This window comes from Pseudochaenichthys georgianus, chromosome 6 (genome assembly GCF_902827115.2).
Source record: "Pseudochaenichthys georgianus chromosome 6, fPseGeo1.2, whole genome shotgun sequence".
Lineage (NCBI taxonomy): Eukaryota > Metazoa > Chordata > Actinopteri > Perciformes > Channichthyidae > Pseudochaenichthys > Pseudochaenichthys georgianus.
This window is the reverse complement of record NC_047508.1, coordinates 27,696,825-27,724,168: the sequence shown is the minus strand read 5'-3', so window position 1 is coordinate 27,724,168 and position 27,344 is coordinate 27,696,825. Positions and strand designations below refer to the sequence as shown.

The 27,344-nt window shown below is 40.5% G+C and overlaps 1 long non-coding RNA gene across 3 annotated transcripts in view; it reads left to right on the top strand.

Moving 5' to 3' along the window:
- LOC117448725 (uncharacterized) overlaps positions 1-27,344 on the top strand; it is a 213,227-nt gene that overhangs the window by 168,370 nt on the left and 17,513 nt on the right. For all 3 annotated transcript variants that reach the window (XR_011643458.1, XR_004552370.2, XR_004552369.2), the window contains exon 3: positions 7,117-7,221. This is a non-coding gene — a long non-coding RNA (uncharacterized lncRNA). The remainder of the gene's footprint in view (positions 1-7,116; positions 7,222-27,344) is intronic.

The following is a 27,344-nucleotide window of genomic DNA, read 5'->3' as shown; positions in this document are numbered from 1 at the left end:
AAGTCACCAAACATTTAATCCCGCTAAACAAAGTGAACCATTGCTTTCATTTTGGAAGGTATTGCTTTTTGACTCCCGTCTGTGTAGCCATTTGGGAGTTGTCAGAGGATTGTGAGAAAGTTAGACAATCAGTGAATAACTTGGGAGTTCTGAGCTATGATGACAAGATTATTAATGGCTCAGGGTAGACCGTGCTTAGCCCCATGCATATTCAGTGGAACCATACAGATGGGCTTCTGGCTGTGAACAGTTTCTGCTGTCTGCTGCAGGTCAATTGGTCCACTGCTGAACATCTTAATGTTTGTCAGTTAGCCTGAAATAATCTACATACTAGAGTACGCACCACCCATACATCACATTATTTGCAGACTGAGAACATATGAATATAAGATGCATTTATTTGTAACATTTCGTTAGATACTGTGCCATTAAGATTGAAAATAACATTTGCATGCACTTCCCTCAGATCTTAAAGAGCTCAATAATACTTGGATTTAAATGAGTAAAAAGACAAATCATGTGCTTTAATGTTCAAATTTGCCCGAGGGCACTCATCTGTTCAATGTAATTATTGTATGTAATATAATACAGTGCACATATTTATGCCTGCTAGCGTGTGACAGCCTTAACAAGAAGCACTTCTGATGAAGATATCTCCCTGAACACAGAAATGATCAAAGACTGTCATAGCACTACAATAGTTCCATTTGTCTGCTCTGGCAGGGACACACATCCTGCTTACCGGATGGTTAATCAGAGCCTCACTCTATCATCTTCATCAGGACTGCCTGTGCTTTCAGAATGTGTAAAAACGTGCTCACATTTCTTTATCTGCTTTCCCCCCCTGCCACTCACTTGTCCCCCAGATGCCATCTCAAAGCACTGCCTATTTAGCCGATCAACGAATTGTCTCTTTTCAACCCCTAACGCACTTATTACAATTCGTTGCAGCTTTATTTTTTCTTTGAGGAAGAAAAGCTCAAAGTAAAAAGCAGTGTGACTATTGTTGTTGTTGAGCCGTGTGAAACTCCTACAGATGTCAGTCTCCTATTAAAGCGAGCATCATTTCTCTCACCTGCAGCAGAGAGCAAAGAGGCTGTGAAATCACAGCGTCAGAGCAGATCAACACCTGCCAATCTGACCCGCAGCGACAGGCCGCGCTCCTCTCGCCCACATTAATAAGACAGATAAACATAAAGCTAAATACCAGGCCATGCTCTGTTAACTTTTATGCAGTTAAGAATGATTGGCTTTTTGCTTCACTACACCAGAGGGATCAAAGTACTGTGAAAGGATATCAGAGCGTTGGTATCCCAAAAGAAATCCGGCTCTCTTCCTTTTACTTTCTACGCATGTATACTAGTCGGTGTTTCCCCTCAGGGCTACATGCAACCTCTGTGGACATACCACAGACAATACTATGTGATTTGCACCTAAGGGCCTTGGCAACGGGCTGCAGTGGGACTGTTTCACCATGTATGCAGAACGAGTATAAATTAGGTGAGGACATACTAGCTTTGTAATATGTAATTAACTGCTGACCTTTTTTAAATGACACAAGAAGACAAATACGGCGCTAACTGTTGCTGGCATGTAAGGTAGATTTATTGTAGTATTGCTTGTGAAGCCATTTATATAGTAAGCACTAAGCAATTATTAATAATGTTTTTTATTTTATGTCACGAAATTCACACTTTGGTTTTTGATATTCATTGAATGTGAATATATCTTGAAAATGTTGGCATTTTGTTTTTGAATGCTCAGATGTTCGACAGTTCTGTTAATGCAGCGTGATGTGTTTAACTAACAGCTCTACCAAGGAACCATATTTCACAGCTTGACATTTAAAAGGGTGGAATTGAGGGTCGTTAAGGGGCAGGGGATGCAAGCAGACGTCTGCATCTGTTTGTTTACCATACTGCTCATTGGTGTCAGACTTCCTGACATTCTTGTACCTTATCTTCTCTACTCTGAAGTCTGCAAACTGGTGCCAGGGAGCGAGGGGATGTGTGGGGTCTACTTCTATGGCACTGCATTGCGCTCACACCGGGACTGAGTCCAAAAGAGCCAGCCTTGTGCTTTTGAGGAGTCGGGGTCAGAAGAGATTAACCCGTGTGATCTAGCAGCGCTGGGAGAAATTTGCCTGAGTGTGGAGCAGAGGTGCTGCAGAGGGCAGTGCAGGCCGGAACAGGTTCAGCCCCCGCTTGCTTATTCCCGAGCCCCTCTGTCGACAAAACTGCCTTGGTCAAAGAGTGCTGAGAGTGGTGTTAAAAACGTGTTTACAATTCGAAGAGGTCAAGGACTTGAGGACAGATAACTATTAACAGAATAATGCGGCAGTCATTCAGCAGAGAAGACAGCGTGGATGCTGGTTTAGAGTGAAGGTGCACTAGATTTTACCACTTAATCAGATTATTATAACATTTCAAAACATTTTAGATTGACAATTTAAAAGTGGAACTGAAATGTTTCAAATAATGACACAAATTATATTCATTTTCAGACTAGAAAAACATTCATAAATCATGACAGGATAGACAATACACTGTTCCACACATAATGTATAGAAGTGACACTCTCAGAGCAGTGTGTTTAAGCTGCTGCTTGCCAATATGTAATGGTTTCCTTGTCCACTCATTCTTCATAATTTTACAGTATTTAAATATAGACTCAAAGGCACATGGGAGCCAGCTGGCAAGGGTGATAATCTCAAGACCTTGAAGTTATTCTTTATTCTTTTTTCCAAACACACGAAGGATCGATTACACATGCCTGAGTAAATAGGTGACAAAAACACAGTGGAGTTCTTCAGCCTATAGATCGACGGGGCAGCTGCGAAGTTGTCAGTCACGACGATGAATAGTGTCACACTTCTTTGCCTTCTTTTAGGCCTGTGATCAGACCCTCTCGGACCCCTCTGTATCCATGCAGAATAACATCAGGGACAGGTGGTCTTTTTACTTTTGTGAGAATGGCATCCACGTAACAAGCTCACTGCGGCAAGAAACAGGAGCTAGCTAAGAAGAAAATATATATGTTGTTGTCATATATTACCCTGCAGGATTGGAGCCCAGTGAAAGTGCCAGTAAGGACTAATGTAATTTCACTGTGTGTTTCCAGTGACAGCTCCGACTGACATCTCCCCTAAAGGTTTGCTGACCTCCATTCTTGCCCAAACCTGTCCAAACATACTATCTTCACATTGTTCCAGGGGTTAGTAAAGTGAAGCAGCTGTTTCCCTCTATATGAGTTCCCTCTGTGCTTCACCCTTCAACACCCTCCCACCCCCCTTACTCAATCTCTCTCACACACAGACTCAAACACATGAAAACACTGTTTCTGTCACCCTTACACACTCCTCTCTATTAAGATGCTTTGTCCTCTAATGTACTGCGGCCATGGCCCTTGAGAGCAATTATTACCTAAAGTCAAACATCATTATGACTTGATCAATAAAGACAATGTAGATAAATGTAAATTACACATATAACTGATAATGTACGTTGAAATAGCCGGCCATCATACGAGATGTCATTTATGCGTTCATCTTTAATATAAAAAGTAAGCAGTTTATTTCTAATTCTTAAGTGCGTCGTAAAAGAGATTATTATACCTTAAGACAAATTTATTTCGAAATGTAATGTCTTAAATTCTAATTTTTTTTTTTATTTCCTGCAAAACTTTTATAGAAGCAATTTTCCTACAAATGTTTTTCCCCAGCTAAAGATGTTGAAATAATTCCTCCATGCTGTTTAGGTTTCATGCAGTGCAGCCTTTACTTTGGTTGCAATTCATATGAAATGTGACTGCATCCATCAGCACTACCCTTGCAGCACAGTTGTCTGGCTTTCAGTGTTTAATCTATTAAAGTGCACCCTTGCCTCTTTCCATGACATTGAGAATCTGAAACTGGCTTTGAGCTGACATCATGTGTGAGGATCAGACTCCCATTGACACGGGAACACTCCTCGTCTTATTGATGCCACGACTTAAGGTTATTGAGCTAGGTTTGTTTTCTCTGTTGCATAATCCTCTGTTGTGAAAATACTGGAACTCGTATATGTTGTCAATTCAAATAATAATTAATTGTTCATCTGTTAATAATTGTTTTTGATCAGCAACACATTTGAGTTAATTGCTGTCAGAAATATGTTATCGACTGTCATCAGATTCATGCATATGTATCAAAATACAGTATGTCCTCAAGACAATTGACGTGATGCTTAAACTAATTATATTTTTCGTATACATTTTTGCCATACAATGCTACAGTAATTGATACATTTAATGCATATTATACAATAGCATTGAACTTGAACACAACTCATAAAGATTATACAGTATTATTTACAATGCTTCATGTAAGGGCATCTATTTTCTTAAAAATAAAACATTTAGTGTACATCAGAAGTGACACACTTGCAGATGAAACGTTTTGAATGCAAACTTGGAAATACATTATGAAAACAACACATTGTAACATGAAGGATTAGTTTTATTGTATGTGCCAGCTCGTGCACAAAACCATAGCAATGACTGCTCATCGCCAAAAGTGTCCCCAAAATCAGAATGAACTGGATTAGTGCAAATAACGGAAAGTAAAATGCTCACAAGCGATTCCTCTTGACATTATTTTACATTAAGAGTCTTTGTATCGGCATCTGCAGAACAAAAAGAACAACTGCCACTGACGTGATTAGCCTAAGCAATTCTGTAACCCGGAGAGAAAAGAAAGCGGCAGTAGCTGGTACTTTAAAGTGTCAGAGTCTTTGTAGCAATGACTAGTTTATGATGCTGATGTCAAGCATCACACTCAATGAGGCCTTTGTCCCAGGCTGAGACCAGGGCAGTGGGAAAACTGCCCACTTTTAGTCGGCAGGCCCATCCATCTTTCCATGAGGCCTCGCAGTCCCCTTTGCACCAAAACTCTTGTGTATTAAAGATCTCCTGGGTTAATGCGCTGGAAAATTGGCTTGCATTTTTATTGGTGGAGGCCAGCTAAATGAAAGAAAAAAAACTCATGGAGGGTAGAAAAGGACGAGAAAAATATCTGGGGAAGTGATTGTGGAGGGCAGGCCCTCGAGCCTTGTTTCCTGTGACTTGGATAAAAGAGGACCTTGTGTGTGACATGCCAGGGATGATATTGTGCCCGACCAGAGTGTAGCTCCGTCCATTTATCATTACCGTCATAACCAGCGATTGTTACGGCTTGAGTATTGACCCGGTCATGATGTCTGTAATAGGACATTAGAGATAAATCTTAGGAGAACACCGGCGACGATGGAAACGGTACAAGAAATATTCTATTTCCAACCTGTTTCACCTCTACCATCCAGGATCACATGTTACATTATTCAACACCATTTTCTATTTTTGGATACTGTAAATCAATAAAAATCAGTTCCAGCTATTTAATCTGTTTGCCGCCATCGCGATGTTTACCTCTGAGGATCTTCTTGACGCATGCAGGCTGCTTGTGTCACCTACTGCCTCTCATTGTTTTGATGGAGGAGCTTAAGTCAACCCTCAGCACGGAGCACATCAGTGCGATCAATGAGCGTGGAGTGACTGACCTACTGGACACATTTATGGGTGTGGGAGGCTAATTAGGAACCACTTCCCAGGCTTGGACAGACAAGCCCACAGAACAGCTGCTGGTCAGCACTGGACTCCTCTGCATGGGTCAAATAGGTGGCAGCTCGTCACGGACAGTGACACAGCTATAGGTCTAGAGAGGCCAATTTACTTAATGGCTAGCCCTGGGGCTGGGGACTCCCAGTATTTCTTTACTTGGACACTTGTAGATGACAGTGCAGGAGCCAAAACGATCCACTTTATCACAGCCAGTCTCATAGGAGAGCCATGACCGGAGAGTATTTTGTCTTTAAAAGTCGATTTAATGGAGTGTGATGTTTAAAGTGGTGATGGTAGGTTATTCAAACATTTAAAACAAGTTTACTTTTATTCAATGCTACAATTAGCATTAAAATGTTTAAATGCACTGCAATAATTCATAGCAATAGACATTTTATTTTTTAATGCTGTGATTATTTTTTATGCCCGAAGGTAAATCCAGACGGCCTGATGTCAAAAGTGGTCCATGACATCAGCATCTTTGTCGCGTTTTTTTGATCATGTCCCTGAGGGTCAAAATGCTTTAGTCCCAGACGTCTCTTAATACACAGATGTTACAGTAACACAGGCAGGAAATCATGCCCAAACATCACCTTTGACCCCACATGTCAGCTGATCCACCATCACCTCTTTTGAAATAGACTCTCAACTTCTATAAATTACCAGATTTTCCCACCATGTCCCTCCATTCATTTTGTCTGGCTCCAGCCATTTTCCACTACAGACCCTGCGGTCCACTAATAGTGATTGCACAGTTGCTGAAAATCTGTCCCCTTGGGTTCACAAAGGTCAAAGGTCTCACACCAGGGTCAGGGCCTGTCTTTATGTCTCTTCCCACCAAAGGCTTTGTGATGAATAGAGAGCCCCAGGAAACAAAAGCTTTCAGCAAAGACAAGCAACTTTGCTCAATACATCAGCACCTCCACTCACTGCCGCCCTCCCTGGCAAAAACACACTTTCTAACGGAGATGATGTGGGATTGAGGGGGAGCAAAATCCACAAAGGCATTTAAAGCAAGCAAAGACTAGAAGTGAAAACAGTAGAAATTGATCATTTGACTTTCAGTCCACATGTAGCTACTGGAAAGGGTAAAAAAAAAACACAGGCGTGCAACAGCATTTCTTGGAACTTAAAGACAATGTTCTGCTAGCATTACAAAACATATGGTTTGCAGATGTACACATATACAGTTTATTTTTTTTAAACAACTTAATTTGAATGTCATATTTAAATATATACTATATACAGTAGTTCTCAGCAATGTGTTTTTTGTGTGTTATTTTCTTTTGAAAATAGCATTACCAAGACATTGCTTTTAACTTCATTAGCAGCCTTTAGTGTGAGCCTCTGGAACACCTTTTCTGCCTCGACTTGTTTTCCCTATCATTGCATTTGACCCTTGTAAAATTGTATCAGCAAACTCATAACCAGGCTGGCCGCTAATCTACTGCCTTTGTTCCCTTCTCTTATAATGTGTTGCAGATTCCAGAGGTTGAAACTGGCAGGGAGATTTTAAGCAAATGGCATCTGGTTAAAGGTCAGATTCGGGAGGCCCAGTGGGTGAAAGGTTGAATAACTCCAAGAAAGGTAGTGACCACGTCTTTGGGGAGAAGTTTGAGACCTGTTTTTTATGCAACAAAATATTCTATTTTATGCTATGAAATCTTAAATGAAGAATGGTGGAATTATTGAACGTTTCCATGTTTAGAGAAAGCTCTTGCAGTTAAGTCATTGGTGCGGTAACCTTTAGAACAAATGAGTTAAAGATGCTGTTACACTCAAGATTTTACGACATCATCAGTTATTTACAACTGGTGGGTCGGTTCAGATGTATTTGGAGATATATGGGATTTCTAGACTTTGATTTATTGTTTTTACCCAGCTTTTAAAAATAAGTAAAGAAAAAGGTTTGCCGAAGGGATCACTGCCTTGAGTTCAAACTGCAGGTGTGTAAAATGGAACATGCACGTTTCTTCTAAATTAGCCATTGAGTGAAATAACCGGTTGATTCTAACCAGATGATTGCTTCAGTTGGACACCAGAGAGTTTTCATTAGGTCTCTAATTTACAAGCCTCCCTCTGCATTCCAGCCCGCGCACACACTGCCCCGGGTCTTAAAGACCTCCTTTAGCCTTTGCCCTTTGCCAAAGTTGTTGCCAAAGCCATGCACTCCAAAATGTAGCAATTACATTGAACTACTTCAAGGCATTACATTTTAAACATTATTGCCATGCAACTGTATTTTTCATCAAATATGTAATAATACTTATATATGATAATAATATAATAATTAGGTCTTAGTAAGAGTAACAACTCATTGTGGCTTCATTCTCAACAGGTGACCATAAAGTCGTCAAAGCCTGTTTAAGGATTTCTGATTTAAAGGAGTACACAATGATTTAACACTATTTCATATATTCATTCCAAAATAGTTTTTTTTCATTTTCATGATCCTTGAAAGCAAATTGAATCTTTTAGCATTTTACATTTTAAATAACTGTTCTGTTATGCACCCATGACCAGCTCAACTGTTGCATCTAAACTGGACCTAATTGACCGTGTAAAGTTTCCATATCTATTGGTCACCTCCACAAAAACCTTAATTTACTTTAAAGTCACAATCAAGCTAAATAATTAATTACAACTGATTGATTATGTTAGAGATTAAGAGTATTCCTACACAGGTTGTGATCAGACCCAGCTGATGTCACGATACATTCACACAGCAATGCTAAGCCGATGTTTGCTGCAGATGAACGTACTAACTGTCTCCTATATTTATAGACTCTTCTACGGAAATATTGTAGACCTTCTTCTGCTGTTTCCAAGGGCACACAGACCATTCCTCTAACTCAACAACACCCTGGGCCGCTCTAATGACTGATGACATATAAACCTTCAACCGCAGTTCAGGATGTTTTCCCCTTCAAAGTTCACTTTGATAAATGAACTTGTGCATGTGCAGCACTTAAACTATGCTGAAGAAAATATCTATACCACACAATGCTGTACAAACACCCTATTTGTCAGCTGTAAATGCCTCACATTATGTGTTTGTAATGATTTGTATTTGCTGCTGAGAAACAATAATGCTTTTTTTTTCATACTGGCATGGTGCAGCGGCAGTCTGACACATTTGGCACAACAGATTACAAATGTTTACACCAAAGTCTTGGCTTAATATGGAATTTACTTGATTCCCGTAGTTTAGTATGGATTGTGGGGCTTTCCGACTCATCGTAAGCAAGTTTTCTAAAATAAGCCACAGCTTCCCTGGCATGTTGCTGCTGGTGATGTTTGTAAACAGTGGGATGGATACAGGCGGGCCATGTGCCTGGGCTAATGATGTGGTAGGAAGGGAGGGAACACTGGGAGGCCCCATGCTGCTGCTTAACTCTCTCTTAGCTGCCAGGTCATGTGTGATTAAGAGGTTTGTGTTACCTGGAGCCCTGCTGAGGAACTTTCCCCTGGAGGGGAGTTTGTCCCATCCACCTAATCTGAAGAGGCCACGAATGGATACAGCACCATTTACCGGTAGTTTTATCACTTGTTTCTCCCGGGGGAACTCTCGCAGGCTTCAAATTTAATTTAGCAACCAGGCAGGAGCTTACTCACCACTGTAGATTAAATGTTGGACTCAATTTTACATTACAGATAAATGAACTGTATGGCGCGAAATGTCAACAAAGTAGTTAGAATTCAAATTGAAATGGGGTTAAAAATCAGGAGAATATGAAGAAATTGAAATGTGTTCATTCTGAATGAATCAAATTATTTTCAATTAAAAAAGAAAACACATAAAAACTACACATGTTCAGTAATTACCATCTCAGTTATCCACTTAAAAACCTGTCAATAGGTTTCAAATGAACATCCAGAAAATGCTTGTCTCTGGTTTTGTATTGACCAAGGATAATAAATAGTCTTCAAATTGTCCCTGAAATTGTGTCCAACAGTGATTACAACTGGCATCAAGCTGTGTTTGTGTGCAATGGGTGGAGATGAGCGGGGGGGGTGAAGAGGGACAGCGCTGAGACAGTAGTGGGTTAGGAGGTGGCATGCAGGACAAAGAAGAAGTATCAGAGGGGGAGAAGTGTAAGCATGACCATGCTCCTCTCCTTGTTTGTGAGGTGATGAATGAGGACTGTGCGGCGCTGGAGACTTTAAAGGGTCGATCCGAGATACATCGAGCTACAATAGTTCTCTCAATCTGTAAAATGCTTGTATTCATTAGTACATTTTGTAAAAGGGGCAGTAAGAAACATATATTTTCACTTATGATCCTTTTAGGGAAACACAAAATACAGATTTCCTACCAAGCTTTTCCATAATGTAAAATATGCCTGAATTTAAATAAAATATTTGCAGATTGGGTTGTTAAATCCCAATACTATCTTTTTCTCACTTAAGATTATCAAAAAAAAGTAAGTACAAATGACATGTTTTGAAATCCTAAGCAGACACCAATCTCAAGGTTTGTTTACATTAGTCATTTTTGTTAACGCAGCAGTTAAAAGCCATGTGTTTCCAATTATCATCATTAGTGAAATACAAAGTGATAATTTCCTTCCAAAAACACCAGCTCTTACCTGTCATTTATATGTTAAAATAACCTTGCAGATTGCACTTTTTAAACTCCAGTGGCATCTCATGTTTGACTCAATTTAATCAAATAAAGAATGAGTACAAAACAAATCCCTAATGACATGTTTTCACATTCTAAGCAGATACCGGACAAAGTGATAACAGCCTATCTTTTTTTTTATTTTTATAAAGGCTGCACATTCTTACCTATTTCTTTTTTTTAGGTTTAATGTGGAACAATCAATGTGTTTCGCTGTAACAATGTCAAAGAAATAAAATGTTATTATTACTCCCCTCAGCCAGACCACCGCTGCTTGTGCCAAAGTGGTTGTGGTTCAAATAGAGAGCACAGAGGAGACACTGATGTTGTCAGCATGTTGAGTTGTTGCAGTGTTTTGAGTGGGAGAGGCAGAACCAGGGGAGCCCCAAACAGGACAGGGCCACGAGTTCCGCCAGCTGCACCCTGTCTTTGAGGAGGGGATGGAGAGCTTCTCATTGAGGTTGGCAAACGCTGGCTCATAAACTTTCCCCTGTCTCTCCCTTTGATTTTCCTTGGACATCTGCCTGGCCCTCCCATCAGGAATGTGCAGCAGCTGTTTGCTGCAAGTGTCTTCGCCGTGTGAACTCGGGCTTGTGCACGGGTCCTGGCTTAATGAATTGAGCCAATTCAAACCGGGTCGCCTGGGACACTGGGCCCTGGTGCATAACTCTTCTCCGGGGATGACAAGCAAGCTCACAGAAAGAGGCTGGGAAATGTATATTATAGAGGTTAACCATTTGCCCTCATACTGTAATTGGCTTAGATTGTCTGGCAACCGGATTTGCAGGGGCAGAACCTGCGCCATGCTGCAGTGCAAAAGTTCAGCTGCAGCCGACACGATTGTGTGATCTTATGTGTGAGAGAGGGAGTGAGGGAGAGAACTTGTAGACGTTAGTCAAACACATGGACATACTGCAGATACACAGTTAGAACACAACGAGGTGTGGGAGGCAGATACAGTTTGTTTTACATTGCAGCTTGTTGTAGAACTGGGTAGACAGGTTGTACAGCTGTGCCAATAAAAGTAAAAAAAAACATGATGATCCAATTATGGCTCCAGCTTGGTACTTACAGTATGCACAATTATACGTTTGAGACAAGAAACATGTATACAATTGGTTTATGAGTCCATTCTTGTGGATAGATTTCACTCTGACATTTCTTCTCTCTTCTGCAAACAGATTATTTTATGCAGTTTAGGCTGGCATTGGAATTCTGTGAAGCAAAATTCCCAAGTTGTTTTCAAACCCTAAGAAAGGTCCAGACTTTACTCACAGTACTCATCCAGACTTTACACTTAGACAGACAACAGGATTACTGATACTGTGGACGGTCTTTATTGAAGAAGAGCTGGCAAACACGACAGAGTTGACCTACGAGGAGAAGAATCTGATGCTGCTTGTTTTGTTTGAAGGAGGAGATTATGGAGAGTGAGAACACAGAATTCAAGGAATTAAATACCACTGAGAGATTGCCATGTTTGTCAAGCCAGTTAGGCCGTGTCTTTTGAGCGGTTGGACCAATTGTTTTGTTTTGACTAAAAAAGGCTTTCTTTTAAACTGGTTGAAATCTCAAAAAACATGTAAGCATATGTTTTTGTTTACGTCTGAATACTGATGTTCATTTGTTTTTAGTCTTGGGATTTCTTTGTATCTTGTGTATTCCTGTGCGACTGGCCACGCAGCGCAGTGAGGGGAACTCCATGAGCCATGATGAGTTGTTTAAAATCTAATCAGAAACTAACAAGTCCCTGGTTATTTGTTTCTGCCTCAATACTTGAGAGTTCCCAGATGTTGTGGAAGGTAGGGAGTCGATTGTTTATACAGCGGAGAATCTCACCCAAACACACACATTCTATCAGCCTTCATGGCTATCTATCAAGGGAGGCACAAGTTACAGTTTTTCTGAAGTCAGGCAGGCACAAAAGCCCTTCAGCAGCAAATTACAACTCCCACCCCACCTGCTGAAGCCAGCGTGCTGGCGGCGCAGTGTTCAGACGGTAACCTGCCTCCGATCGATCGGTTGTTGTTGCAGCTGTGCTCTGGTTGATGGTTTATTTAAGCGGCTCCACATGCTTGTTGAGGGGAAGGCAGCTGAATACATAAAACAGGCTCTCAGAACCACTTTGTGGTCCGACTAAGAGTAAATGGAATAATAAAAACCAAATGGTTTCATCCCATGTTGTAGGCTCATAAATCCAGGAAGTTGCTTCTTACCTTTATGATCCAACACATGTAGCATGTTAGGTTTTGTGGGATGAGTGCTGACTTCAGGACAGTATGTCTATTCGACTGGATAAGCACCTAAGGTGGATATTGATAACAGCCACTGTCTGTAATAACCTACGAATACTGGGAATCCGTATAACATGGAATAAAGTTACACAATTGGTTGTGCTTCAGTTAAGATTATGGTCTGTATCAGTAACATTAGTTCTGTGACAAATTGGAAACTATATATAATCGATCTGAACTTAAAATATGTATTTCTATGAAGGAATCATTTTTATGCACACAGGATCAGATCATTAGGGAGCTGTGCTGGTGATATCCATGTTCAGCCCTGAGTAATTTAAGTCCTCTGTTTAGTCAGCGAGGCTTCAAGGTCAAGCCTTGACTCTCTTCAGAGAGGTCAGTGACATCCCCTCTCCATTCACACTGTTTCCTTCCCTTCAGCCAGAGGGGAGGATGTATCTCTCACTTCCTGCTGCCGTACACACAGACAGGAAATTAGTAATTTGCTGTGCAATGCCTGACATTTCGAGTGTTACAAGTTACATGCTGCAGAACTGTAAGGGGGGCTTTTCTGAACACGGTTCAATTAGAATTGTATTTTAGAAACACAAATATCGACTATGAGTTGATGACTCATGACTGATCATTAGAAGATAATCATTTATATTGTAGATAAATCTTTGGATTTGATTATAAGGTAGGTATAAACTTTGGGTGAATGGTGTTCATTTTGTGACATCTGGTTATTTTTACATGACGTGTGATATCATTACAGATTTTATTTAACTCACATTAAATCCATTCGATTTACTGTGTACTGTGGATTGTTTTGTATGATTTGCCTATAAATATATATTGTTAAAAGAACAAAAGTGCTGCCAACTCCAAAACCCAGCAAAAGGGAGGGTTTTCATGACCTTTTGTTGTCAGATGTCGAGCTGCTCTAGTTGACTTTTGTGGTTCTCTGAATCAACAAAGGTGAGCCGCAGAAGAAATAAAAAGGCGCTCTGATATTGTGGGTATTTCTGTAAACCCCCGGGAGTCCCAGTTTGGCCTAGAAATGGCTGAGGACTGAACAATGTTGTGGGAGCAGTGCTGTTTATGCAGAGCATAGGCTCATTGTTTGGGGACAGGGAATATTCAGTTTGGCCCTCTTGTACTTGAAGATATTTTGGCCCATGTCTCCCTTAAAGAATGACCTGAAAAACTGTAACCTAGATTCTAATATCCAATTAAAATAAATTTAAGAAAACAAGCCTTGCAATAATAACAGCTGCTGTCATATTTAAACGATGAATCATGCAGCACCACATACAAGTTTATTTATTTTATGCAACGTTAAAACTGGGATTACACTTTATCGTGCGCAGAGAGGACTTTAAGTACTTTTTTTATATTTATGCATTTTTGTTTAAAGTGCATTACCCTGACATAAATCACAGACCGGCCCATTTTAAAATATCCACAAACTTGAGTTATAAGGTCATTAGCTGAAATAAAACATATGGAATATATCTCTTGGAAACCATGTCACTGTCTACTCAGGTTCACAGAGGAAGTGCACCATCAATGCTTGATTTTATAAACAAAACATTAATATATCCTCTGTATACTGGAACAAATGGTAACCATGAATACAGCATGAACATTTATATTGCTGCTCTCAGCATTTCTTCTTCAAAGTACTCCTCTCCCTTTAACTGCAGAAAACATTTTATTTAATCTTCTAGCTCTTAGCTGTAGGATAACACTCACACATCTGCACTGGGTCCAATAACACATCTGGCACTGGGAAACATCCTGAAAACACTAACCAACCAGTAATTACACTCTTAAAGATGATCTAATCATCTGTTCTGCTCTTTAAGGGATTCTCCGAGCACCCTTGAGAAAACTTGGGCCATCAGTTATAGAATCGGTTGCATTTTTGTTGTTACCTGAACCAACAGCACATTTCTATTTTGACAGGCGCTCTAATTACCTCTGCTATTTATGGGGCACTAACCATCTGCTACTGATTCCTTCATTATCTTGAACACGACAAAATGATTAGGGCATCTTTGCATAGAGTCATACCTGTTTCAAGGTTGGGCACTTTTCATCACAAATAGTTTATTAAAGGTAAAAATAATTAGAATAACTAATCGTTTCATTGCTAAACTTTATAGTGAGCGACGCTCAATTTGAGCTCTGGTTTTGGTTACTAAGTGACCCAGACGCTTTGAGATTTATAGGATCCTACACAAGGCTCATTCCCTACCTGGCTTTGCTAAACGGTCTTGAAAAATGGTACATACTTTTGAACCCTATTTTTAAAAATATTGTTTTACCTCTAATGATTGACTAATTATTTTTCAGCTCAGTTTTACTTGGAAAGGTTTTTTTTTCCCGGTTGCCGGATGTATATAACTACACTGTGTCTAATTAAGTTCCCTAAACTCTTGAAACCACATGCTTCAAAAACTCATTAGGAGAAGTTAGAATAGTAAAAAATGTGTAGTGAAAATGTGTGAATGTGCCATTTGCACATTATCGACCAGTTTTGGGGAGCAGTATATATATCTCAAAGGAAACCAGCAACAGAAGTAGGTTGTTTTGACATTTCTTTTGACCCTGCTTGATCATCAATGGGGCAATGGGTTTATCAAATAAATGCGCTACACTTATATATCGTTGTTTTTACATTGTCCGTTGCTAATAGAAAGCCGTTTTAGTCTCAGTCCTCATCAGGTTGAATTGCTATAAGCTGTGTATGTCCCTTTTCAGTTTGTTCTTATGTGAGCATGAACTATCCTGACCTCTGCTTATATGCTGTACAGTAACAACAGATTTTGCCTGTGCTACCAATAATTGGTTTGCACGTCGGCTACGGAATTAACAGCCTGGACTGCATCCAAATATATTTTGCTCAATTATCTTGACATGCTTGTGACCAAATATAATACAAATATTCAAGTCTTACTGGACACACACAGCACGTTTGGTCTTTTTCACAGATAGCCATAATGCCACTGTCCTCTCTGGGTGTTATGTTAGTATTCACGTTTGATTAAATCCCTATAGCATTAGTGACCAACAACATTGATTTGCTATCCTCCTTGTTGCATTGACTCGCCAAGCCACAAGAGGCTTTTTGAAGGCTGCTGATCCCCAATATATATTTGTAACACATTTGTTTTAATTAAGTGTTCACACAGCATGGAAATTGGATACTTGACTAAATGACTGGAACCAACAGTAATACGACTAATTGCGGTTACTGTTGCAGCCATTGTGCCTCACAGATCAATATCTGTAGCTGGCTATTGATTTCTAAAAAATAAAAGAAGTGATCAAATAATTGTTTTCTACAGTAATCTATAAGGACACCTTAAGGAATATCATTTTTTACTTTTGGAACATAATAATAATATATATTTTATTAAAAATTAAATACATTTATCAAACGGCAATTGTGCTTTTTGATCTACAAAAAGTATATTTGGTCTAAAAAAGCCTACCGCTTTAGATGTTTTGTAGCTGAGCCTAAGCATAGGAACAATCCAAGGCAGTGTTTTTAAACTACAAAACCGAATGAAATAAAACACTCAAAGGATTAGAACAATTTAGAAAGCAGACCCCCTTCTTTTCCATTGTGCCTCTACCATGCTGCGGCTATTTCTCTATGCCCAGCATGGGCTCCACTTTGTGGCTTTTAATAACCTACCCCTTCAAGCTTCCACCCCCTGAGACACATTTTTCCCTACTTTATTTGTGCCGCTCGGTTTCTACCTACCAGCAGCTGCAGCGAGGAGCCAGCAGCGGAGGCAGCAGGAGCAGCACATTTCTTCCAGTTGCTCAACACGCTAATACTCCCCTTTTCTTTGCAGCTCAAGCATTATATTGCAGTTTCATTGACTGGGAGGTGTTGTGTTGCAATGGAATCAATAGCTGAGGGGATCCCAGCCCAACGATTAGCTTGTCAGTCAGGCCTCTGTGGTTGAAAGGAGGGGAGGCAGCGTAAATCCAAGAATACCAGGGGCCACCAGCATGGAAAAGCTGGAATGCTGGGAGCTGCCGATCGTGCTGCACCACCTGTTGTAAGAGGCAACATGTGCTGAGTGTATTAACCTTTCTGCTACTGTGGTTTAACCGCTGACTGCTACCACTGGTCCTCCGTACAGTGCGCAGCACTTTTACTACGCCACAGAGATGTTGCTGTTATCTAATCAAATTAAACATTTCACTGTTTGCATTCAAACTGTGTGATCTTGTTTAGGTTTAGGTTCAATGGGAAACATTTAAATTAGATTTGTCTTTTTGTTATACACATACTGAAAATGCTCTCTGCTTGCTTGCTGACCTCTGTCAGTGGATTTAGCATCTGGTACTAGAGAACAGTTTGGGTTTTAGATTAGATGCAGCAAAAAACTAAAGTGTTTTAATCAAAGAGAGGTCGATTAAAAGAGAATTTCAGATTGACATAATAGCTGAAGTACTTCCTTTTGCCTTGTCGACATTTAAAGTCCCCACATCCCCTTTGAAAATCACTTGCTTGCACAATGTGAGCATCCATTGAAATAAATCCAGGTTAACATTAGTACGTGACGCAACAACAATGTAACACCACCACAAATGGTCACTCTTTTAAGCATTTAATTTCTCTTATCTCCGAGTTCTGGCTTTAAATGAATTTCCAGATCGCTCCTTAGCAAATTCTGTAGTTCAATTACTGTAGCATTATTTATTTCAACTCTTTATCTATTCCCCAGGGTAGAACTTCACAATGACAGTAGACAGAGTTTCATTTCCTCAAACGCTGAGACAGTGCAATTTTAAAATGTTTGTTTTGGTTGGAGTCACATTTAGAGAAACATTTAGACAAAGTAAATCTTTGACCTTTTTAGAATGCTTTGCCTCTCATCCCAGAGTCGCCACACAGGTCACCACAGATAGATGCCGATGCGATATTAACAGAAGGCAACATACTGCTTGTGACGTTCCTTCAGCTATTATTCACCATATGTTTCATTGTGACCTTTTCCTGTAGCTCAGTTAGAAAATGCTAGCTATTAAATCCTTACCCATTATTTCATCTGAAACCTGGTCTTGATGGTGAGCACAGCTGCATCGGCACAATTAGAGTTGTGTTAGCAACTGTGGACCATCAATATTGGAAATTCTCTTAGAGCTATGTAGTTGTATGCATATTGATCTTTAAACAGTCGGTGTGTAATGTGTAGAAGTGTGATTTCTTGATAGGATTATCTCTGCCATCTGTACTAAAGGGTTATGGACGAGTACATGTTGTTTTCAGTGGTCGAGTGACACTAACCCCTAATAATACCTTATCCAGAATGAATGAAATAATTCTAATAGCCTTTCCGTGATTGATTGAAATGAAGGGAAGGGATGCCTGTGGGGAGAACACACTACATTTATGTCGTTACAATGGGTTAATCTGGGGAATTTGAGACCATAGTTTCGATTTGTGAACTGATAAAACTGGGAAGTTTAATTTCTTACCTGCACTCGCTGAGAGTACAGTTTCTAGACAGTGGAAACGGAAGGGCATCTCCTCTTGTGAGCAATGGAGGATCACTAACAAGCCTCCCACTGGGGGGCGTGCTCTCAAACCGAGACCGGTGATCACTTGATGCCCCTGTCGTCAGACCGGGCTTAGAAAGAGGCAGCTTAAGTTCAGGGCTTGGAGAGAACTGTCAACCAAGGGTCACACTTAGAGAGAGCTGATGCCCATCAAGCTGCAACACCAGAGGAGGAGTCAAGGGCAGTCGTGGACTGTTTGTCTTGAAATAGGATGGGAGAGGGTAAGGGTCACTGCAGAAGGATTGAGTCCCCATTAGCAGTGTTATACTTACTTCCACTAGCTTAGCTTCTGACTTAAAGAGTATTTTCTGGGAGAAAATCTCACTGCGTTGAGGTACTTGGAGGAGGAAATGGAGGAAAATCGTTTGAAAAGAAAATATTTGTGTACATATATTTAATAGGTATGGAGGCACACTTTAAAAGAAAAGCTGCTTGTATACCCAGGCCTGTTATGTAAAGAGGAAGTGGGATACCTTGACCCTGCAACAATGCGCTGTATGTAGAAGGTGATAGTGAGACTGGTCAGTGCTGATTCCAGCGCTTTTCACACATTGTGTTTTTGCAGATATAGAGACAGGACACTGAGCTCACAGTTTTACCAACAGGAAAAGGAAGAACAGTAGATATGGTTATTGTGTTGTGCAGTGATGACAGGAATGTACCTTCACATTATGGAGGAAAGACACAGTCAGGTTTAGCCCTCATTTGAAGTAGTTTAGAAGTTGAGTAAAATAGTTGAATAAAAGCAAAGTGTTTAATGTACCATGTGTATAGTACATGTCATTGAACTGTATTGGTTTGCTTGATATTTGTTCCTTGTTTTTTTAGTTAACAAGCATTTATAGACATTTTTAATTACTATAGCGAAGTAAAAATAAAGAGAAGGGTGTGTCGGGATTATCCTGTGAATGTTAAAGTGGTCAGTCTCTATCTGATCTGTTTGTAGTGGAGTTCATATTTAGACGGGCCAGTTTTGATCCTCTCTTCAGCCAAAAATAAAAGCAAATGTTTATGCAATTATTAAATCAGTTATTGAATATTTTCTTAGAGAAGCATGCATTTTATTCACTGAACCAAAACAAGTTGCGACTTTAGCTCGAAAAAGTTTATTTTGCCAGTAATAACAGTTGTGTGTGTGTGTTGAGCACTGAGTGTTGAGCGGTGAGCGTATGTTCATGCGTGTGTGAGCGAAAGCGAGGCAGAGGCAGAGGCAGATAAAGAGAGGGAGAGTCTTTGTAAAGAATTTGGCAAGCTCAACAAAGTCCCTCAAGAGTCCTTACCAAAGGATCTGGGAGAATGTTCTAGGTTCCAAGGAGAAAGACCCCTCAAGAGTGAAAACACACTAGCGTTAAGTTATTAGCTCCACTTTGAGCTGTGTATGTGAAACAAGCTCTCACAAGAGCTGGTGAGAATCCCTTAACTCACATTACTCCACCCCCTGGCTTTGTCTCTTTTTCAGAATCAGACTAGGAGGGTTATTCTCTCCATGTGGATGGGTCCTCGGGCCCAATTATCTGGCTACAATGCTCAATTAGCCATAATCCCTCTTTTGAGGTGATAAAGGGCTTCTAAGTTTTTATTTATTGAATAAGAACCACCTTAAGTGAGATGGAATAAGAAATGCGTAATTCTTAGCAAGTTCACTTCATTTTGTGAATAATAACAGAAGACTGTGCTAGAGAAATATGTGCCGAATAATTAGAGTTAGATGCAGACTTTCACACGCAGGAGTGAGAATATAAGCACCATTAACTGGAGAGCACGATGTAGAAATTTCAAACACTTGTGCATTTTAATTTGCAAGCTCTAAAAAGCTTGACCTGTGGTTGGATGAAGTCTTCAGGTAAATGTCACCATAAGCAAAGTCATATTCTGTCACCAGGTGCTCAATTAAAAGGAGCATTAACCTTGTTTACAAAATACAAGAGCAGTATGGAGTGGGGCAGTAAATGTATTGTCATTAAACAGTAGGAGGCCGCTTTCTCTTGGCTGCTTGCCTACGAGCCACATAAACACACACTCACACACACACACACACACACACACACACACACACACACACACACACACACACACACACACACACACACACACACACACACACACACACACACTCTGCTGTTAAGCCAGCGAGAGGGCTACATCTGGGGCACCCCTCCGCCACAGTCAACTAATGACTCATTTTTTTGCTTTACTTTGGCTCACATCTCAACAAACGAGTTCACGCATTCTTAAAAAGTAGATTTAGGAGCAGTAGGTGCCGGGAGAAGGAGAAAATATCTGCCTCAGCTTTATGATGTGGTAACTAAAGGCGCTGAATAAGGTGACTGCAAAGTAAGCCTGGACATAAAAAAGTGAAACTCTGGCACCCAGCTTGTCATTGTGCTGCTTCTTATGAGGCTACCGCTCACCCATGCTCTGTTTATTTACGTGCCAAAAAGTACACATGATAAAACCTTCCGTGTGAGGTGAAATAAAACAGTTTTCTCTCTTTATTTTTACGGGTTTCTGTAGTAGGAATTTGGCATCTGGAGATGTAACCTGCGTAGGGCTTTAGTGTTCCAAAAAGTCAAAAATAATTTGGATTACACACATGCTATGGAACTAGACCAGACTATCAGCGAGTCGAGGTGTTTGGGCCAAGACCCCCAGCTCTCCCCTCTTCTGACAAATCCTACATAATGATATACTCGCTATCCAAAGAAAGAGTGTCCCTATTAACCTGCTTTACTTTAACAATACACGGTTCTATACCAAATGTGATACCAAGTGTTACTCCTAAGCTCTGTCACAGGTTTATGCCAATCTAGGTATTACAACTGTCTCTGTTATTCTTAGAGGAGTGGCTCTCAGTTAACCTCAAATCAAGGGCTGTAATTTGTGGTTGATGGCACACTTTGAGATCTGTCTGATCTCTGTGCCTCAGGCGGCGAGGCATGGGACTTGATTAGAGACAGTTACATGTGGGAACTACTGCGCTAACCACAGCTTGGAGCGAATGTCAGCCGCATGCATGTCATGTGTCTTTTGCAAAGATTTATTAGGGGAGAGATCTGCAGTAGAAGACTGCAGTATCTTTGTAGTTTGAACTACAAAGGTAAGCGGGGCAGTCGCTTCACAAGGATTTTTGACTTTCTCTTTCAATGTTTTAGATCCTAGAATACATTTTCTGACACAAAGGAGTTGATCCTAACTTACAAAAGATTCATTGCCTTGAAAGGTTCTCATCCTTTTGTATTTACACACCAGGTAGTTTCAGAGAAATTACTTTAGTAAAGTTTTATAAATGTTTAGCTAAAGCTTTCTTTTCGATGTGACAATGTTACATTTTATTTTGTGAAAAGGGCATATCAAAGTACAGATTAAATAGTTTTATTTTCCAAAGAAAAATACACTTGATAAAATATAAAAACCAACATCAAGCTGTCCTTACTAACCACATTTTCTAAACCCTCCATACCAATGTTTTTTATTAACACCTTCTCTCTTCTCTATCTTCAGATTTGAACAGCTTCACCTTAGGGGTTATGGCCACTCCTGCTGGCCCACCTACCCCCCACTTCACAGGGATAGAAAGGAAGAAAAGAAAGAGAGGCACAAGGAGAATAAAACACAGGCACACCTTTCAGCGCCTGTGCTCTTGAGGAATTTGATGAGTGACAAAAGCCGAGCATTTTGAAGCCCCATTTTGCCTAAGTAGCAGTGCATATAGTGAACAACTATTTACGCAGTAGCAGAGCGGTGGAGCTGCCTATGGATTCATTAGCCTCTTTGGGGCCTCCCCACTCTTAAGACCCCACCGACTCTCTCTTTCTCTCTCCCTCTAACGCCCTCAAACGCCTCACTCTCGCTGTTTCTTTCTTTCTTTCTTTGCTGTCTATAAGAGGTTTTTAAGCCTAGCCAGTGTTTGTAATTAGCTCCCAATGCTGGAATGGAACATGTTGAGGTGGGTGTTAATGGGCTGGCCAGGCCCTTACTCGCACAGCAGGCTGAGAGCAGAAACAGAAACCAGTCTTTGTTCCTTGGATATAGAGAAGACAAAAAGTGGGCATTAAAAGTGTGTAGAAGGGACCTCTGGAAAATATTAACTGGCATTCATATTTTAAAAGAACACTTGGACTGAAGCGAAAGGCGTTATAATGACTGTCACCTCTCTATATGTGCTCTGCTGGATACTCTAAATTGTTGTGCACAATTTTAGAAAAGTTATGATCCTTTATTTATTTTCCATGGATTTTCTTTGACACGTTTGTTTCTTTTTGTTCAATACCTGCAAGCGTGTTTTCTTTATTCTTGCTTTTTCTTAATGTTTATCTATTACCAACTTAAATACAGAGCAGATATCCCCATTGGAATAATAGGACACAACTGTTAACGCAGATGGGACAGCGGCACAGAGCTTTACAGTCACTTTCAAAGGAAAAGGAGGAAAAACTGCTTTGAATGTTCAGTCTTTCAGGTCAGAGTTCAAACGCACTGGGAAAGCTGTGGGCGTTATTCTGAAACCTTTCAAGATCTTCACTTCTCTCTCTTTTTTTTTTTCTGGCATCTTCACATTAAGCTGTGCGGCTGCTGAAGCAATCCATTACTGTGTCAAAGTTCTTGTTCTGCGTTGGCCTGGAAGCATAGTGAAACAGCTTGTTTTCATTTCAGTAGGGGAAAGGCAGGACTCTGTTTCAAGTCCCGTTCCCCTCCAGATGTGCCTTGATCAAGCAACGTTGACTATAGGCTTTGTGTTCTTTAGGACACTAATGTGATTATGTCACATATTTTCAGCTGATTCCCATTGCTATTAGTCTTGGTGTGGGGTCTGCAATTCAATAGACTCTATCAGGATGGGAGTTGGAGGGATTTTTCTTTCAGCAAATGTCTGATTCCTAGCCAACCAGAGAACACTGAGGTGTGTGTGTGTGTGTGTGTGTGTGTGTGTGTGTGTGTGTGTGTGTGTGTGTGTGTGTGTGTGTGTGTGTGTGTGTGTGTGTGTGTGTGTGTGTGTGTGTGTGTGTGTGTGTGTGTGTGTGTGTGTGTGTGTGTGTGTGTGTGTGTGTGTGTGTGTGTGTGTGTGTGTGTGTGTGTGTGTGTGTGTGTGTGTGTGTGTGTGTGTGTGTGTGTCATTACTATACTTGTGGGGACCTAACTCTGTTTACATAGTCACATGTGGGGACTCGCCTCCCTTATGGGGACAAATTGGAGGTCCCCATGAGGGGAATCATTCATTTTAGGGTGAAGACTTGGTTAGGGTTATGTTAAGGTTAAGGGTTAGGATTAGGCATGTGTTGGTTATGGTTAAGGTTAGGATAAGTCTCCAGGAAATGCATGTAAGTCAATGTAATGTCCCCTGAAGTGATGTATACATGGTGTGTGTGTGTGTGTGTGTGTGTGTGTGTGTGTGTGTGTGTGTGTGTGTGTGTGTGTGTGTGTGTGTGTGTGTGTGTGTGTGTGTGTGTGTGTGTGTGTGTGTGTGTGTGTGTGTGTGTGTGTGTGTGTGTGTGTGTGTGTGTGTGTGTGTGTGTGTGTGTGTGTGTGTGTGTGTGTGTGTGTGTGTGTGTGTGTTTAAGCTCTTTATATCCAGTTGAAATTATTCACTTGTGTTTTTGTACTTTTTCGTTTCCCTTTCCCTAAACTCACAAATGGTCAATTAGAATTTCATTGCTTTTCCTCTCTTGTGGATCTTTAAACGTTTTTGATATATTGGCCTCCAGTGCATACTGTGACCCACGTGGTCTGCCATTCCTGTTTTTTACCTTTAGCCTACATAAAGCCTAAGCTATATCTTCTCTCTGTCACATTAAATGTAAAAGCAAGACAGATTTCTGATCTGTGTAAAGACAGACAAGCTCCTATTACAACTTCATTTATTACATTTAAAATATGAAATTCAATCACTTCATTTAAAGGGGACCTAACATGCAAAATGCACTTTTGTACGTCTTTTATGAATGAATATGCATCCCCGGTGTTCCAGGGAACTCACCAAGTGTCAGAAAACACAACCCTCTCTATTTTCCTCCATACCCAAATCTCTAAAAAAGGGGCTGCAACGGATCTGATACAGACTGATCGAGATTTGAACACTGTCCTGACTTCAGGACGGTGGTGCTACGGCTATTGGTCAATTCTCCACCAATCAGGGGAATGAGAGGTTGGGCCACGGCCGGCCATTGCTGCTCGAAAGCGCTGGAGACGCTGTAGTACATATGCCAGGCCTGTAAGTGACGCTGTAGTCTGCCACAAAAGCAGCGAAGAAGACTTCCCTTGCATGGTTGCCATGGTTGCCCTTCTGTTTATTCTCCGCTGTGGCTCTTTTTCTCCCTCCCCGAGGCAAATGTTTGCGCCTCCTGCTTTAAAACAAATGAATAATGACTCTATATAATCATATGTAATCATATCATACCGACGCGGTCATTATGGGGAAAAGAACACCGGCAGGCTGATCAGGAGCCCGACGCAAAGCGGAGGGATCTAGATCGTGCGTTGCTGCACATTATCCTGCTTATTACATGGCCACATTCTCAACAAAGTAACGACATGACTCCCAATATTGGATTTAGAAAATGATTTTATTGATTGAAAAAATTGTTGTATTGATTTAAATTGACAAGCATCTGCTAAGAAAAATAGTCCGTTGTTACTGTTTGAACTAACGTAGCAACGGCAGGAACTGCTTCGATAGTGTTTTTGAGGAGCTTTTTGATTACAGATTTGAAAACATCGTTGCTTGCTTTAAAAGTAGCACAATTCATTATGTCAAACCTTGGAAAGTATCTTGATATCCCTGCCCTAATGCCAAAGTAACTGCCAACTCCCCTCTCCTGCAGGGGGGTGTGGTCAGTTGCAGCTCACAGAATCAGCCCCCTGCAAAAACAGGGCTGGAAAGAGCAAATAGAGCGAAATGAGGCATGGCTAAAATGCAGGATCTGTTTGGTATTTTGAAAAAATATATATATTTATATACTTTATATAGGTATGGCCCTACAATATAGGTTTCAAATATAGCATGATAGGTCCACTTTAAATTGAATTGCCACAATGTGTTCCTCTATTGGCATTTTGTTTCCAGCAAAGTTGTTGGAGAAAAAGAAACATACTGACATTGTTTAGGTAATGTTCTCAATACATAAACAGAACAATTTGTATTTGTTATGAAGATGTTAAATGCATGAATTAATAAAACAAACCAAAACGTTAAAGGATCAAGTCTGTCAGATTGATAGTAGTTACTAAAACTACAAATAAATGCTTCAGAAATACTGTGTCTGTTAACTTGGGTTGCTGTGTCTGAATGAAAACCCCTGAATTTCTGCTGAGCTAGCAATCTGAGAACATGCGAGGATGTAACTTGGGTGAGCCTGGGTCAGGGGCAACGCCACTCTGCACATTATGGCTCATCAGTCCACGAGAGACAAAGGGCCACCTCTGTGCTCTCCACTGCCAATCTGTCCAGCAATTACAGACTGTAAAGAGCCCAATCAAAAAGAGCTTGTCACAAACGGGAACTAGACTGAATAAAGAGAGTTGGTCTTGCCTTGCTTCTTGTGGATTGTCCTCTAATAAGTCTGGATGCTGCAAAGGAAAATACATGATGACAATAGAAAGTGGCAGATTTAACATTCAGTTTTGCAGGCTGTTCTCAAATGTGTCTGCTCACTGTATGGCAGGATGACTGCATATTATGGTGAGTGGCGGCATAGCTACATGGCGTACTCTCACCCGCCGTTAGATTAGAGGCCAGCTGGGAAGACAGCTTCATCATCTGTGAATCCAAATGGTGGACCCCATTTTCGCTTAAGCTGCCAGGCTGGTTAAAAACAGGATTATGCCTCCTGCTCACTGAATGGGTCTAGCTTTGGTCCCTGATGGCTACCAAACTGTTTTTGCGACAGGCAACTGTCATCAACAACTCCACTGTCCAATCCCGAAATCAGGAAGTGGGACTCTAACTGTGAGTTTTAATCGGTTTGATCATGGGAACTATAGGATGAAACAGAACCTCAAACTCCCAGCCAATCACTCTTCCCTCTCTGGAAAAGGAAATTGCTCATGGGTGAGAAAACATGGAATTGCTGCATCCTCAAGACGAGCAGATTCAGATCTAAAGCAGAGTACAATGCAAAGAAAGGTGTGGCTTTGGAAAGCTACAACCACACTTGGCCATGTTTCTATTACAGTAAAGCTCCATGGACTGCATCGTGCGCACCAACCAGGCACTGCCATAGAGTCAACTGTCGCAACCAAGACGCCACAGGAACAGGAACATTATGAGCAGTCACCTTATTGAGCAATCATTGTGCCGTTGGCACAGATGCTGGCAGGGTTGAGTGGGCTAATTAGCTGAGCACATTTTATTACTGTCCAGATACATAAAAATGAGAGGACAAAATCATAGATCTCTGCTAGAGTATATGCTCAGTCTGAAATAAAAGGTCAATGTATTGAAATAAAAATCATTTTTGACTAACCAATCACTGCTCTAGTAAAGTTTTGTTTTTGAAAAGCCTGGCAGTATGCCTTGTTTTGACTTACACATGTAATTGATTGTAGTCCAACATTGTAAAACCTCCTAATATCTCCTAATTACTCTTTTATGCTATAGTACCTTTCTGTTTGTAGGTTCGGGGCTTAGACAGCGATAAGCAACACATTTTGTGAGATCTCAAAAGTCATGTGTCAAAGCAAGATTAAAAAAAAAAAAAAAGATCCTCCTTTGACCCCAGCATTTTGATGTTTCTTTGTGATTAAACAAATGTAAACTGATCATACTATTTGATATGCTTAAAACAACTAATGAATTACAAAGTAAAACTACAAATCTTATTATTATAGCAATTCTGGCTAACATTTAGTTCCTGTGAGGGACCTTGATTACAAAAAGAAAGACAGGTATGCAGATATCTTGCAGAATACACAGAAAAGACCAAGGTCAAGACGAGGACCAAGTGCCAGCTAAACTTTTGCCCCTTCCATGACCTGGTAGATCAGAAATACACTGTTAACTACAGCTTTAAAGTCCTTAGATAATTAATACCAATTACTTATAAAAGAATAACAATTTATATCTATTCTACGACAATGAATGTTGTAAGAGTGTTTTATCCTTAAAATATACTTGTCATGTTTATATACAAAGGAGTATGTGTTTGTAGTGTTTTTCTAGAGGAAAGTTAGTGTTATACTTTTTTTTTTTTTTATCATTTGGCGCGTTCACACCGGAGTACTTTTACCCCGTACTTTTCCCCCGTACTTTTCCCGTTTAGTTCCGTTAGTAC